Here is a 10,388-nt window from a genome sequence, read left to right as displayed (position 1 = left end):
AATCATCAATTGTTTGTTTTAAGCCCACTAGATAGTGGCAAAATCATCTTTTCTAAGCCCACCTGCGGGTGGCAAAATCTGCATTTTAAGCCTACTTGCGAGTAGCAAACCATCTTTCAAAAACGAACAGGAAATGTTTTGTTCCAATTCAGGCGATCCAGTCTATACTTGTATGTTGTTCGCATCACATAGTAATCTAGGCTAACAACTGGAATAAGAACACACAATGTTTTCAAAATTTGATATCATGGTTAGTAGAGGCCAGTCTATGACCGGGCGAGCGGGGGTGCTCACGAAGTGACCTTCCCCAATCGTACCCAAGTTCCCGAGCCGAGGCAACTTTGGTGATGACGGACACGTGGCCTTTTGGCACCGAGTCAGGGTTTCCTAAATTTCCCAAAATAAAATATTTAGGTGGCGACTCTGTATCTGGCAAAGCAGTCCATGTTTGGCACTTCTTTCAAAAAATCTGTTTCTTTTTCTTAAAACGATTTGCCGGATTTGGACTCTTTGGTTCAGATTTAGAACCGTGACTAACCAAGTTGAGTCCGAGCTATAGCGAGGTCCCCCGCGGGCTTGTTACAGCTGTAAAGTGAACAGTGTGGGGATCTCGGCCGGCCAGTTATTTTGGTTGCAGGTGGCCGGCCGGCCACACCCCCTAGCCGGCCGGCTAGGGGTCAAAAGGGTCAAGCTGATTTAGTGGCCGGCCACCACATGATGGTGTCCTCCCATGTGTGTACATCACAAATATGTGGTTCAAAGTTCAAGAATGTGACCCCAAGGTGTTCAACATTAGCCCGGAAGGAGGGGTTCAAAAGGGTCAGGTGGAATTACTGGCCGGCCACCAACTTTTAGGATCCTCCCAAGTGTGTACATCACAAATATGTGGTTCAAAGTTCAAGAATGTGACCCCAAGGTGTTCAACATTAGCCCGGAAGGAGGGGTTCAAAAGGGTCAGGTGGAATTACTGGCCGGCCACCAACTTTTAGGATCCTCCCAAGTGTGTACATCACAAATATGTGGTTCAAAGTTCAAGAATGTGACCCCAAGGTGTTCAACATTAGCCCGGAAGTGTGAACAACGGGCGCCGGAGGGCGTCGGAGGATGTATAACTAGTTGCTGCAACAATTACTGGCTTCCCACCCTTCAGTGACCTCCCCGGTGATAAAACAGAGGTACCTGCCAAAAATGAACGAAAGCCGTTGCAAAACGAATGTTCGGGGGCCAAAACGCGCAGTTCGAGGTCCCGAAAATGGGCTGTTAAGCACCGAAAGTGGCATTCGGCCACGAAGTGGGTTTCTTAGACCCCAGTGTCCCTCAAAATGGAGAAAATAGGAAGTATGCCAAAAATCAGAACAAACGGAGATGGTTAGGCGGTCCCGAACCGAGGCACACGGCCAACGATTCCGAAAAATCGGAAACCGGACTCCGAATTGAGCAAAATGGCCTACGGCCACCAAATGTAGCCCACGGCCACTGGGAGATGGTCTACGGGACCTCTCCCTCCCCTCAGGAAAAGAAACAAAGAAAACCGAGCCTGGTTCGCAAACCGAGGCAAAGCACAAAAGAGGGTTCAGAAGTCCGGAGGCAGGGCTCACGGCCGCAACTCTGAAACTTCTGAACGAGCACATTATGCAACATCACCAAGCGCTCAATCAGTGACGTCTGAGTCTTAAGGTCGGTCAAAAATGGGGTGTCTACACTTAGCTTATTTATTCGAACCCTCCTTCGACAGGGCGCAATGTTGTAATAACTATGCGTGCGTGTGTGCATGTCTTCCAACCCCACGTCTTTCTCCCTTTTATTTATCCGTTTTTGATGGTTAGATTAGGGCTCGTTTTGATTGGCATACCTTATGCTTGCATGTTTGCATCATTTATTTGTCTTGCATGCACCGAGGCTCGGCGCATCATTCAAACGGCATTGTATTTCAATACTTCTTTGAATACGTGTTTTAAAGCATGTTATCAAATTGTATCATATACCATGATTAGATAGCTGAGCCTATCTTATTTCATGTTGCATGTGTTGCATTAGGCATTTTTAACATAGTTAGGAATCATGCATATTTCCAACTAGTTTTTGTTTTGGCTTGGTGTACTAGGTGAGTTTTATGCTTTAGCATACTCGCATGAGTGTGAGTGCTGCCATTGATAGCATGTTTACCATGAGGCTATTTGCTTCAGTGATTAACTGCATGAATGCCTATGGATGAAGGCTTTATTACTTGAATTGGAACAATTCGATGCATGTATGTTTTAAGCCCACTTCGCGAAGTGGAAAAATTACTTTTTAATCTCACTTGAGGGTGGCAAATCCGCATTTTCTAAGCCCACTTGAGGGTGGCAAATTCGAAAACGAACATGAGTTGATTCATTCCAATTCTTGCGATGTAGTCTATTCCTGTGTGTGCGTCACATAGTAAAGTTAGCTAAATAATCAGAATAAGAACACATGTGTTTATAAAACAACATATCATCCTTAGTAGAGGCCGATCTGTGATCGGGCGAGTGGGGGTGCTCATTTTAGGACCTTCCCCTCTTGTACCTATGTTCTCGAGCCGAGACAACTTTAATAATTGTCACGCCCCACTTTTTATTACTCGAAGTATTACCAATTTCATTTACTTAATTCCATTTCAGAGATAACATGCGGAAATAAACTCGTATATTCAACTCGTAGAAGTGAATAATATTACTCTCATTCGTATGCAAGTAAATACAACATGAGTATAATAAATAAATTGCCCTCAGGCTTACAACATTAAATAATCAAATGAAGGGTGCAACCCTTTTACATATATGGCGTTCCGCCTACAACAAAGAGGCCCCGTGGCCAACAAATAAGAAGATCCAAATCTTGTAGTACATCCTGCTAAACACCTGAAAAAGATTCAACAATGCGGGATGAACATATAGTCCAGTAGGGATCTCAACATGGCCCCCAACAGTAACAACTTACAGATAGCTATGATCATGAATGCTCAATCTCATACTAGAATAGTAATGTGACAGTTTATAGAAAATATATATATATATATATATATGTATGAACTTTTCTTGAAAACAACTATTTCAATCAACGCCATAGGCGATTCAATTCTCTTTTCTTTTCATTAACCCCCGTTTCCAATCTTTCATAACATTAACAATTCCTTAGGGATTTAATTCACTAAGCCCACTACTCTCTTCCATTTTCCACACATACTATTGATGTGCCTTTTCAAAACATGTTTCTAAAGTGTTCGATCTTCTTCACGTTACCAAAAGACAAAAGGCATTTTGGTTCATTCCCAATTCAATCATAACTATACATGCATACTTTTATAAAAAGGGAGATAACGACTCACCAACATGCATAGGATAAACCAATGAGGCAACTCGGCCCTCTAACACTGTAACTAACACAAATCATGATGTTCCCAGATACACTGAAACTATAACAACAACTAAAGTTTGCTCTACTAGCTATGTGCGTAGTAAGCCCAAGATACACCATTCACAACAACAAGCCAGTTTACCAGGCACTAGCTGGAGGGGTATGGTACCTTCGATTATTAGCACAGACAGTTCTCCAGGCGCTAGCTGGAAGGTCATGGTACCTCTGATTATTAGCGCAGGGTATAACACCACAAACCAAATGCAACAAGGCACAACCAACATGTATAACACATATACATAAACCATCCAGATACAAACAATGTGTTAAAGTATATGAACACATAACTACGTCTTCCCGAGCAAGCACACATATATAATGTATCTCAACACTTCATCACATATGATGTTCCATCAACAATGGTATAATGCATGCACGACAATTCAACACAACCGTGTCATCCTCCACCGATGACCAAGGACAAAACCTCTAGATGCAAATATTTAGTACATCTATTACAGACTCAACTACTATGAGACCACAAACCCAACAACAACATTAACATGGTAGTTAAAGCTACGATTCCCCACAAGTGTGTGTTCAACACTCAAGATACAACATTTCAATGTTTATACTTATTTCAGAAAATACCTTTCCCATTTCACAAAACGAGTTTCCACTTCCTTTTGCTTTCACAAAACTAACTTCATCCCTTTTGTTTCCACAAAACCGATCCCATTCCTTTTCGTTTTCACAAAAATCAATTCCATGGACGATAAAGCCATAACTTATTTTAATCCACTACATTCTTTCCAAAGCCATTCCAAATTAATTATGCAAATTAAGTCATAATCCTTAAATTAGGGTTTTCCTCCCTCCTTCTCAATATTGACCAAAAAGGCTCAATCAACTACAATACACAACAATGACCTCATTTAAGACCCAAAATACATAAGTGTTTGCCCAAATATCAAAATCCCTCTTATTAATTTATTAGGTCTAATAAAAATTAGGGTTCCCTCTCCTTTCAACAACAACATGCTAATTAACACTCCAATTAGCCCAATCCACAACTAATGATAATAAACCCAAATTCAACAACCAATCCAAGGTACAACCTCGTGATTTTCAACAAATCCAACATGATTTCATTTTCATGCAATACAAAAACTATCACATATCTATCTATAGACGGAGTATTGAACAAGTACAAGGAGAATCCCTACCTCAAATGTAGAACCCAAGGAGAAGAAGAGCTAAACTCGGAAGTGCTCCAAACTCCAACTTTCTCAGATCAAAATGTAGCCCTCAATGATCAACACACTTTTTGTAAAGGCCAAAGGGTAGGAGGACACTCCTACTAGATCAAACCCTAGAGAGAAGTTAGGTTTTAGAGTGAGGAGCTCTCAAAAATTGGTTTTGGGAAAGTAAGAGAGAGAAAGGAAATGTAAAAAGTGATTTAAAATAGCCTAGCAGCCAACTGATATACGACTCTCCCACTCGAGCGAAGAACACAGCGCTCGAGCGTCAAGGGCAAAAAGCTAGGTACACTCGAGCGCAAGAAGGCCCGCTCGAGCGCCAAGACACAAGAATAAAGTACATCCGCTCGAGCGCGAAAACCAGTCTGCTCGAGCGTAGATTTCTCCCTCCCAAAACTTACACCAAAAGTACAACCCGCTCGAGCGCGACCCGCTCGAGCACAAGAAATCAACTCGAGCCTAGGAAACACATTTACAGAAGTTTTGCAGAGGCACGAAATACTGAAATTGTGAAAACCTCGCTCGAGCGCAAGAAGACTCGCTCGAGTGGACCGTTCAAAAACTGGGCAACAACAATGGGAGCTAAAGCTCTACCAACCTGAAACAACCGAGCCCAACACATTTTAAAACTCGAACAAAAGAGTTTAAAGGTTGACAACACGATAGGTGTAACTAACAACTCCACAGAACCGCGTCCGGAAAACAACAGAACAGTAAAGGGATAACCGGGATCGCTATAAAGATGACGGACATGTGGCCTTTGGAACGAGTCAGGGTTTCCTAAATTTTCCAAAAATAAAATATTTAGGTGGCGACTCTGTAATCTGGCAAAGCAGTCAAATTTTGGCATTATTTGATTCAAAATCGATTTCCCAAAATGATTTGCTGGATTGGACTCTTTGGTTTAGTCTCACATTGCACTTTGTGAGATTAGATTCAGAACCGTGACAGGAGTCTGAACTGTAGGACCAATTCGAACTCTCCGAAAGGGAGCGCGAAAAAGTCGAGCTACACCGGCCATCGATAGCAGATTGGGCATTTTCGACCTTTCACCCTTGGGTCTTTAAAAACAAGTGATGCCACTTCATTTCCTCACAAACCCATGTCTGAAATTCTTCTCCCTTGCTCTCTAGGTGCTCCTTCTCTCTAGATCCACGCGTTTTACACGTTTTCTAACACCCTAAAAACATTTTCTTCGCTAAAGCCGTCTAGTCCTCTTCACTTTGAACCGATCATAATTTGATTTCGACACTTCTTTCCTCATTTCCACCATTCTAGGCTCATTCCGCTCGGGCTTCTCTCAAGGTTAGTACACTTTTCCCAGCTTTGACTTTTTTTGACTTTTTCCTCTCTCCTAGGGTTGACTTTTTCAAAGTTTCCCTATTTTCCTAATTTTTCCCAACTTTTGCTTCTCTTGCATCTATTTCAGATGGCAGATGATGTCCCTCATGACGAGGCTATCCCCGAGCTTCCTCCAGTAAAGTTTGAGGCAGACTTTGAGGCCAAGCCAGAGGCCGAGCCGGAGCTATTACCGCCGAGCATGCGCCCCTTCGATCTAGCAAGGCACCATCCTGAGACTCATATAGTTCCTACCACAGGAGGCATCAAAGCCTTTACCGACTTCGCTAAGGATGTGCCAGATGACCTTCTGTTGAGAGAGCCAGCATCTCATTTGTCGGCCAACGCTGTAGAGGTACGAACACTGTTTTTCTGCAGTACTACCCTTAACTGTTTGAATTTCTTGCACTATTTTGATTTGATTTCATCTCATAGACTACCTTGATCTGACTGTATCTCATACATTACTTCTTTATATTCAACTGTACTTTCATTGCTTGATCTGCTTGTATCTCATGCATTACCATAGGACGGATCCCGCTCCTTTAGAGGCTACGGTGCGACGACTGCTCGAGAGTGGTACAGTGAGCACCCAGTTAGGATTCGTCACATCATTGATGGGACAGGCTTTGGACTCTTCTACTCTAGTCTGACTTGGGTCGTAGAGAGTCATCCTCTCTTAGGGGCTTTAGTGGAGAGGTGATGGGACAACATAAACTCGTTCCATTTCTCCACCACGGGCGAGATGATGATGACTTTTTATGACTTTGCCATGATCACCGGCTTGGGCGTAGAGGGCGATCCGATTCCTCGCGACCTTGATATGGGAGAGTGGGAGGCAGTATAGGCCGCACTGCTTGGGGGACTCCCACCGACACTCTGGTCAGGCGTGGTTTGGTATAGCTAGTTTGAGGAGCTGTTTAGGGAGTCTGAGCCCGAGATGGTCGAGGAGACAGAGCAGTAAGACAGGGGCTTCCTTATGTTCTTTTTCGGTACCACCTTGTTTTCGAACAGGTGGAATACCGTGGGCCTGTTTCTGCTGAGCGCCTTGGTAGTGCTCCAGCGAGTTCAGTTCTACGATTGGGGTGGAGCTGGACTCACCACTTGGTATGGATACATGAGCTCGACTTCTCGCATGAATGGGAGCTTAATCAGTTGCTACTGGTGGGCTTGGGAGGTACGCAGCTTAGTTCCCTCTTTTCACTTTACATTTTCTCCATAGCATTTCTTGCTTTACATTTGTTGAACACATGTACCTTCTGCTCTGCATTTTCTGTATCTTCTCAAACACTGTATGCTTTCACACATTGCATTTTCTATATTAGCTCATACACTGTATTGATCACACTTTCCCTGTAGCTGTGGGTGTACGCATACTTCCCGGCTCTTGCTCCAAAGCCTATGGAGGAGGTCCCGGCGACAGTCCCATTTTCTCGGGTATACGACGACCAGCTCCCCCGTAGGATTCGCGAAAACTTCATGTTTCCACTAGTACTTCGACGTGGTTGCGGTGCACGAAGTAACCCAAAACAAAATTATTCTGCTTTTCAATCAACTTGATAGACGCATTAATTAATTGACAGCGACTAATCATCTGTTCATTCTCTCATTTTCAGATCACGTGGTAGCCGTGGGACGCGATACCATCGGGACTCCGATTCTAGTACGACACAGCTAGGATCATCACTTGCCATCATATCCTTCTCGAGGTCCCGATCTGTCGCGCCTGGTTCTTAGACGAGCGTTTCACGCGCCAGACTTTAGGACTGCCTGCCCCATTCCTACCGATGGCGTCTCTAGTGTCCATGAGGGCGACCCACAAACTTTTTGTTGAGGAGGTGAGCCAGTTCATAGTAGAACTGGAGGTGGACTACTTCTGTGTAAAGGCCGATTATGTGACCTTCATCCAGACACATCTGATACTGCCTTTGACTGGCGTTCGTGGAGGTGAGGAAGCCAGAGCTCCAACTGCGAGAGAGAGAGAGAGGCAGAGGGGCCAAAGCGACCAAGACCTGTGACAGGAGAGATTTTGAGGAGAAACAGAGGGCGGGATGGCCAGAGCTGCCTACTACACTAACTTCCTGGCGACCCACAGGGAAGACTTAACAGATTCCCATTGTGCCCGCACCAGCTGGTCACGAGCTTGTTGGAGTTTGAGGCCCGACCCTGGTGTAGACGTCCCCCGAACGCCCCGGGAGGGTGAGTCCCGTTCTGTCCTATTTGGGGTTACTACAGTTCGGACTCTCGAGTTGTCACGGTTCTTAATCTTGAACCAAAGAGTCCAAATCCGGCAAATCATTTTGAGAAAACAGATTTTGAAAGAAGTGCCAAACATGGACTGCTTTGCCAGATACAGAGTCGCCACCTAAATATTTTATTAAGGGGGAATTTAGGAAACCCTGACTCGGTGCCAAAGGCCACGTGTCCGTCATCACCAAAGTTGCCTCGGCTCGGGAACTTGGGTACGATCGGGGAAGGTCAGCTATGAGCACCCCCTCTCGCCCGGTCCGAAGACCGGCCTCTACTAACCATGATATCCGATTTTGAAAACGTTATGTGTTCTTATTCCATTTATTAGCCTAGAATTACTATGTTATGCGTGCAGCAAACAAGTATAGACTAGATCGCCTAATTTGGAAATAAACATTACATATCCGTTTGTTTTGGAAAGCACTTCGGAATTTGCTACTCGCAAGTAGGCCAAAATACGGATTTCAACAAGTTTTTCCAACTCAAACAATCCAACCTCCACCCACGGGCATTCAAATAGTTTATCACCTAAGCATCTAGCCACATGGTAAACATACTGTTATGGTAGTATCCACACGCATGCGATATGCTAAAGCATTAAAATACTTACATAGTACTCCGTGCCAAAACAATAAACTAGTTAGCAAACATGCATGTCCTAGTTCATGTTAGAAATGGCTAATGCAACACAAGCAAAATGTGATTAGGATAGGCTCGGCTAATCTACGATGACATGTGAAATGCTACGACTAACATGTATTCAATTTGGAATTGAAGTACAAATACAGTTAGCATGATGTACCGAACCCGGTGCATGCAATACTGATGAATGATGCACGCATGCATAGCATAAGGTATGCTAAATTAAACATGGCCTATTACTAACCATCATAAACAGGTAAGTAAAAGGGAGAAAGAAGTGGGGGTTGGAAGACATGCACACACTCACCCACACTTATTACAAATTTACCCTCGCTCGGAGGGACCAAAAGAATATACAAATTAATTATTACAGACCACTTAATTAATTAAAAAATTAACTAAACTATGGAAAGCAGTAAAGGCCTCGGAAAGGGGATCCAATGCGCGCGTGCTCGGGTTTGCTCGGAAATCCAATGCCATGCACAAGTTTGCCTCTGTTTTCCCTGCTCTGCTCCTCTGAAAATTGTACAAGTCCCAGGATATGCTCTCTGTACACTGTGGAACACCACCGGCTGAGGGGAATGGCCACCGGCTAAGGGAAATGATCACTGGCCACAAAACTGATTCATCGGCCAACACTATTTGCCAGTCGGCACTAAACACTGCCGGTCGGCAGAAAGTTCGTGCAGAAACCTGTTTGACAGCAGCAGAGGGCAGACAAGGCATGGCAATGCATTTTCAAAGCAATGTGTGCACCACTACATCCCTTATCATATTTATGACTCAAGGGGGTGTGGTGCTCGATTCTCGGACCACCAATCGCACATTTCAATGCGAGATGGCCCAAAGAACCAAAGTGTGCAATTTCAATATGGAATGAAATGCACATAAACAAACAATGAACTCAAACTCTATCATACTCAATTCAAGAGGCAAGGCATGCATGCCAATGCAATGCAACCTAGGTATGCAAACAAGAATACAAGCATGCTATGCAACTACATGGCATACACAATGCTAACAACATAACATGCGCAACGCTTTGAAACATGGCATACACAATGCAAGATGGGCTTACACCAATACAAGTGGACCTCAACCACACTCACATAGGAGGCCATAAGATGAAAATGAAGTGCCTCGAAATGCGTGCACACGGGCACGCAAATCGAGGCAATAGTATATGCAATGCAATGGCTAAAATGGCATATAGAATGCAACATGGACTGATACTAACATGAGAGAGCCTCAGCCACACTCACATAAGAGGCCGATGGATGAAAATGAAGTGCCTCGAAATGTGTGCACACGGGCACGCAAACCGAGGCAATGGCATATGCAATGCAATGGCATGGAAAATGATATGCAAACATGCTAATGGGATTTCAGCACTGAAATGTGGGGGAAAACAGCCCCGAAATGAGGCGAAAGTACACCCGATGCATGGAATAGTCCCGAAACATGAATTTTGGCACCCGAAATGGCCTATAGCTATACCAAACATGCACAATATGGACATGG

Source organism: Camellia sinensis, chromosome 8, assembly GCF_055761805.1.
Source record: "Camellia sinensis isolate YWXY chromosome 8, ASM5576180v1, whole genome shotgun sequence".
In the NCBI taxonomy this organism is placed as follows: domain Eukaryota; kingdom Viridiplantae; phylum Streptophyta; class Magnoliopsida; order Ericales; family Theaceae; genus Camellia; species Camellia sinensis.
This window is presented reverse-complemented; position numbering follows the sequence as displayed.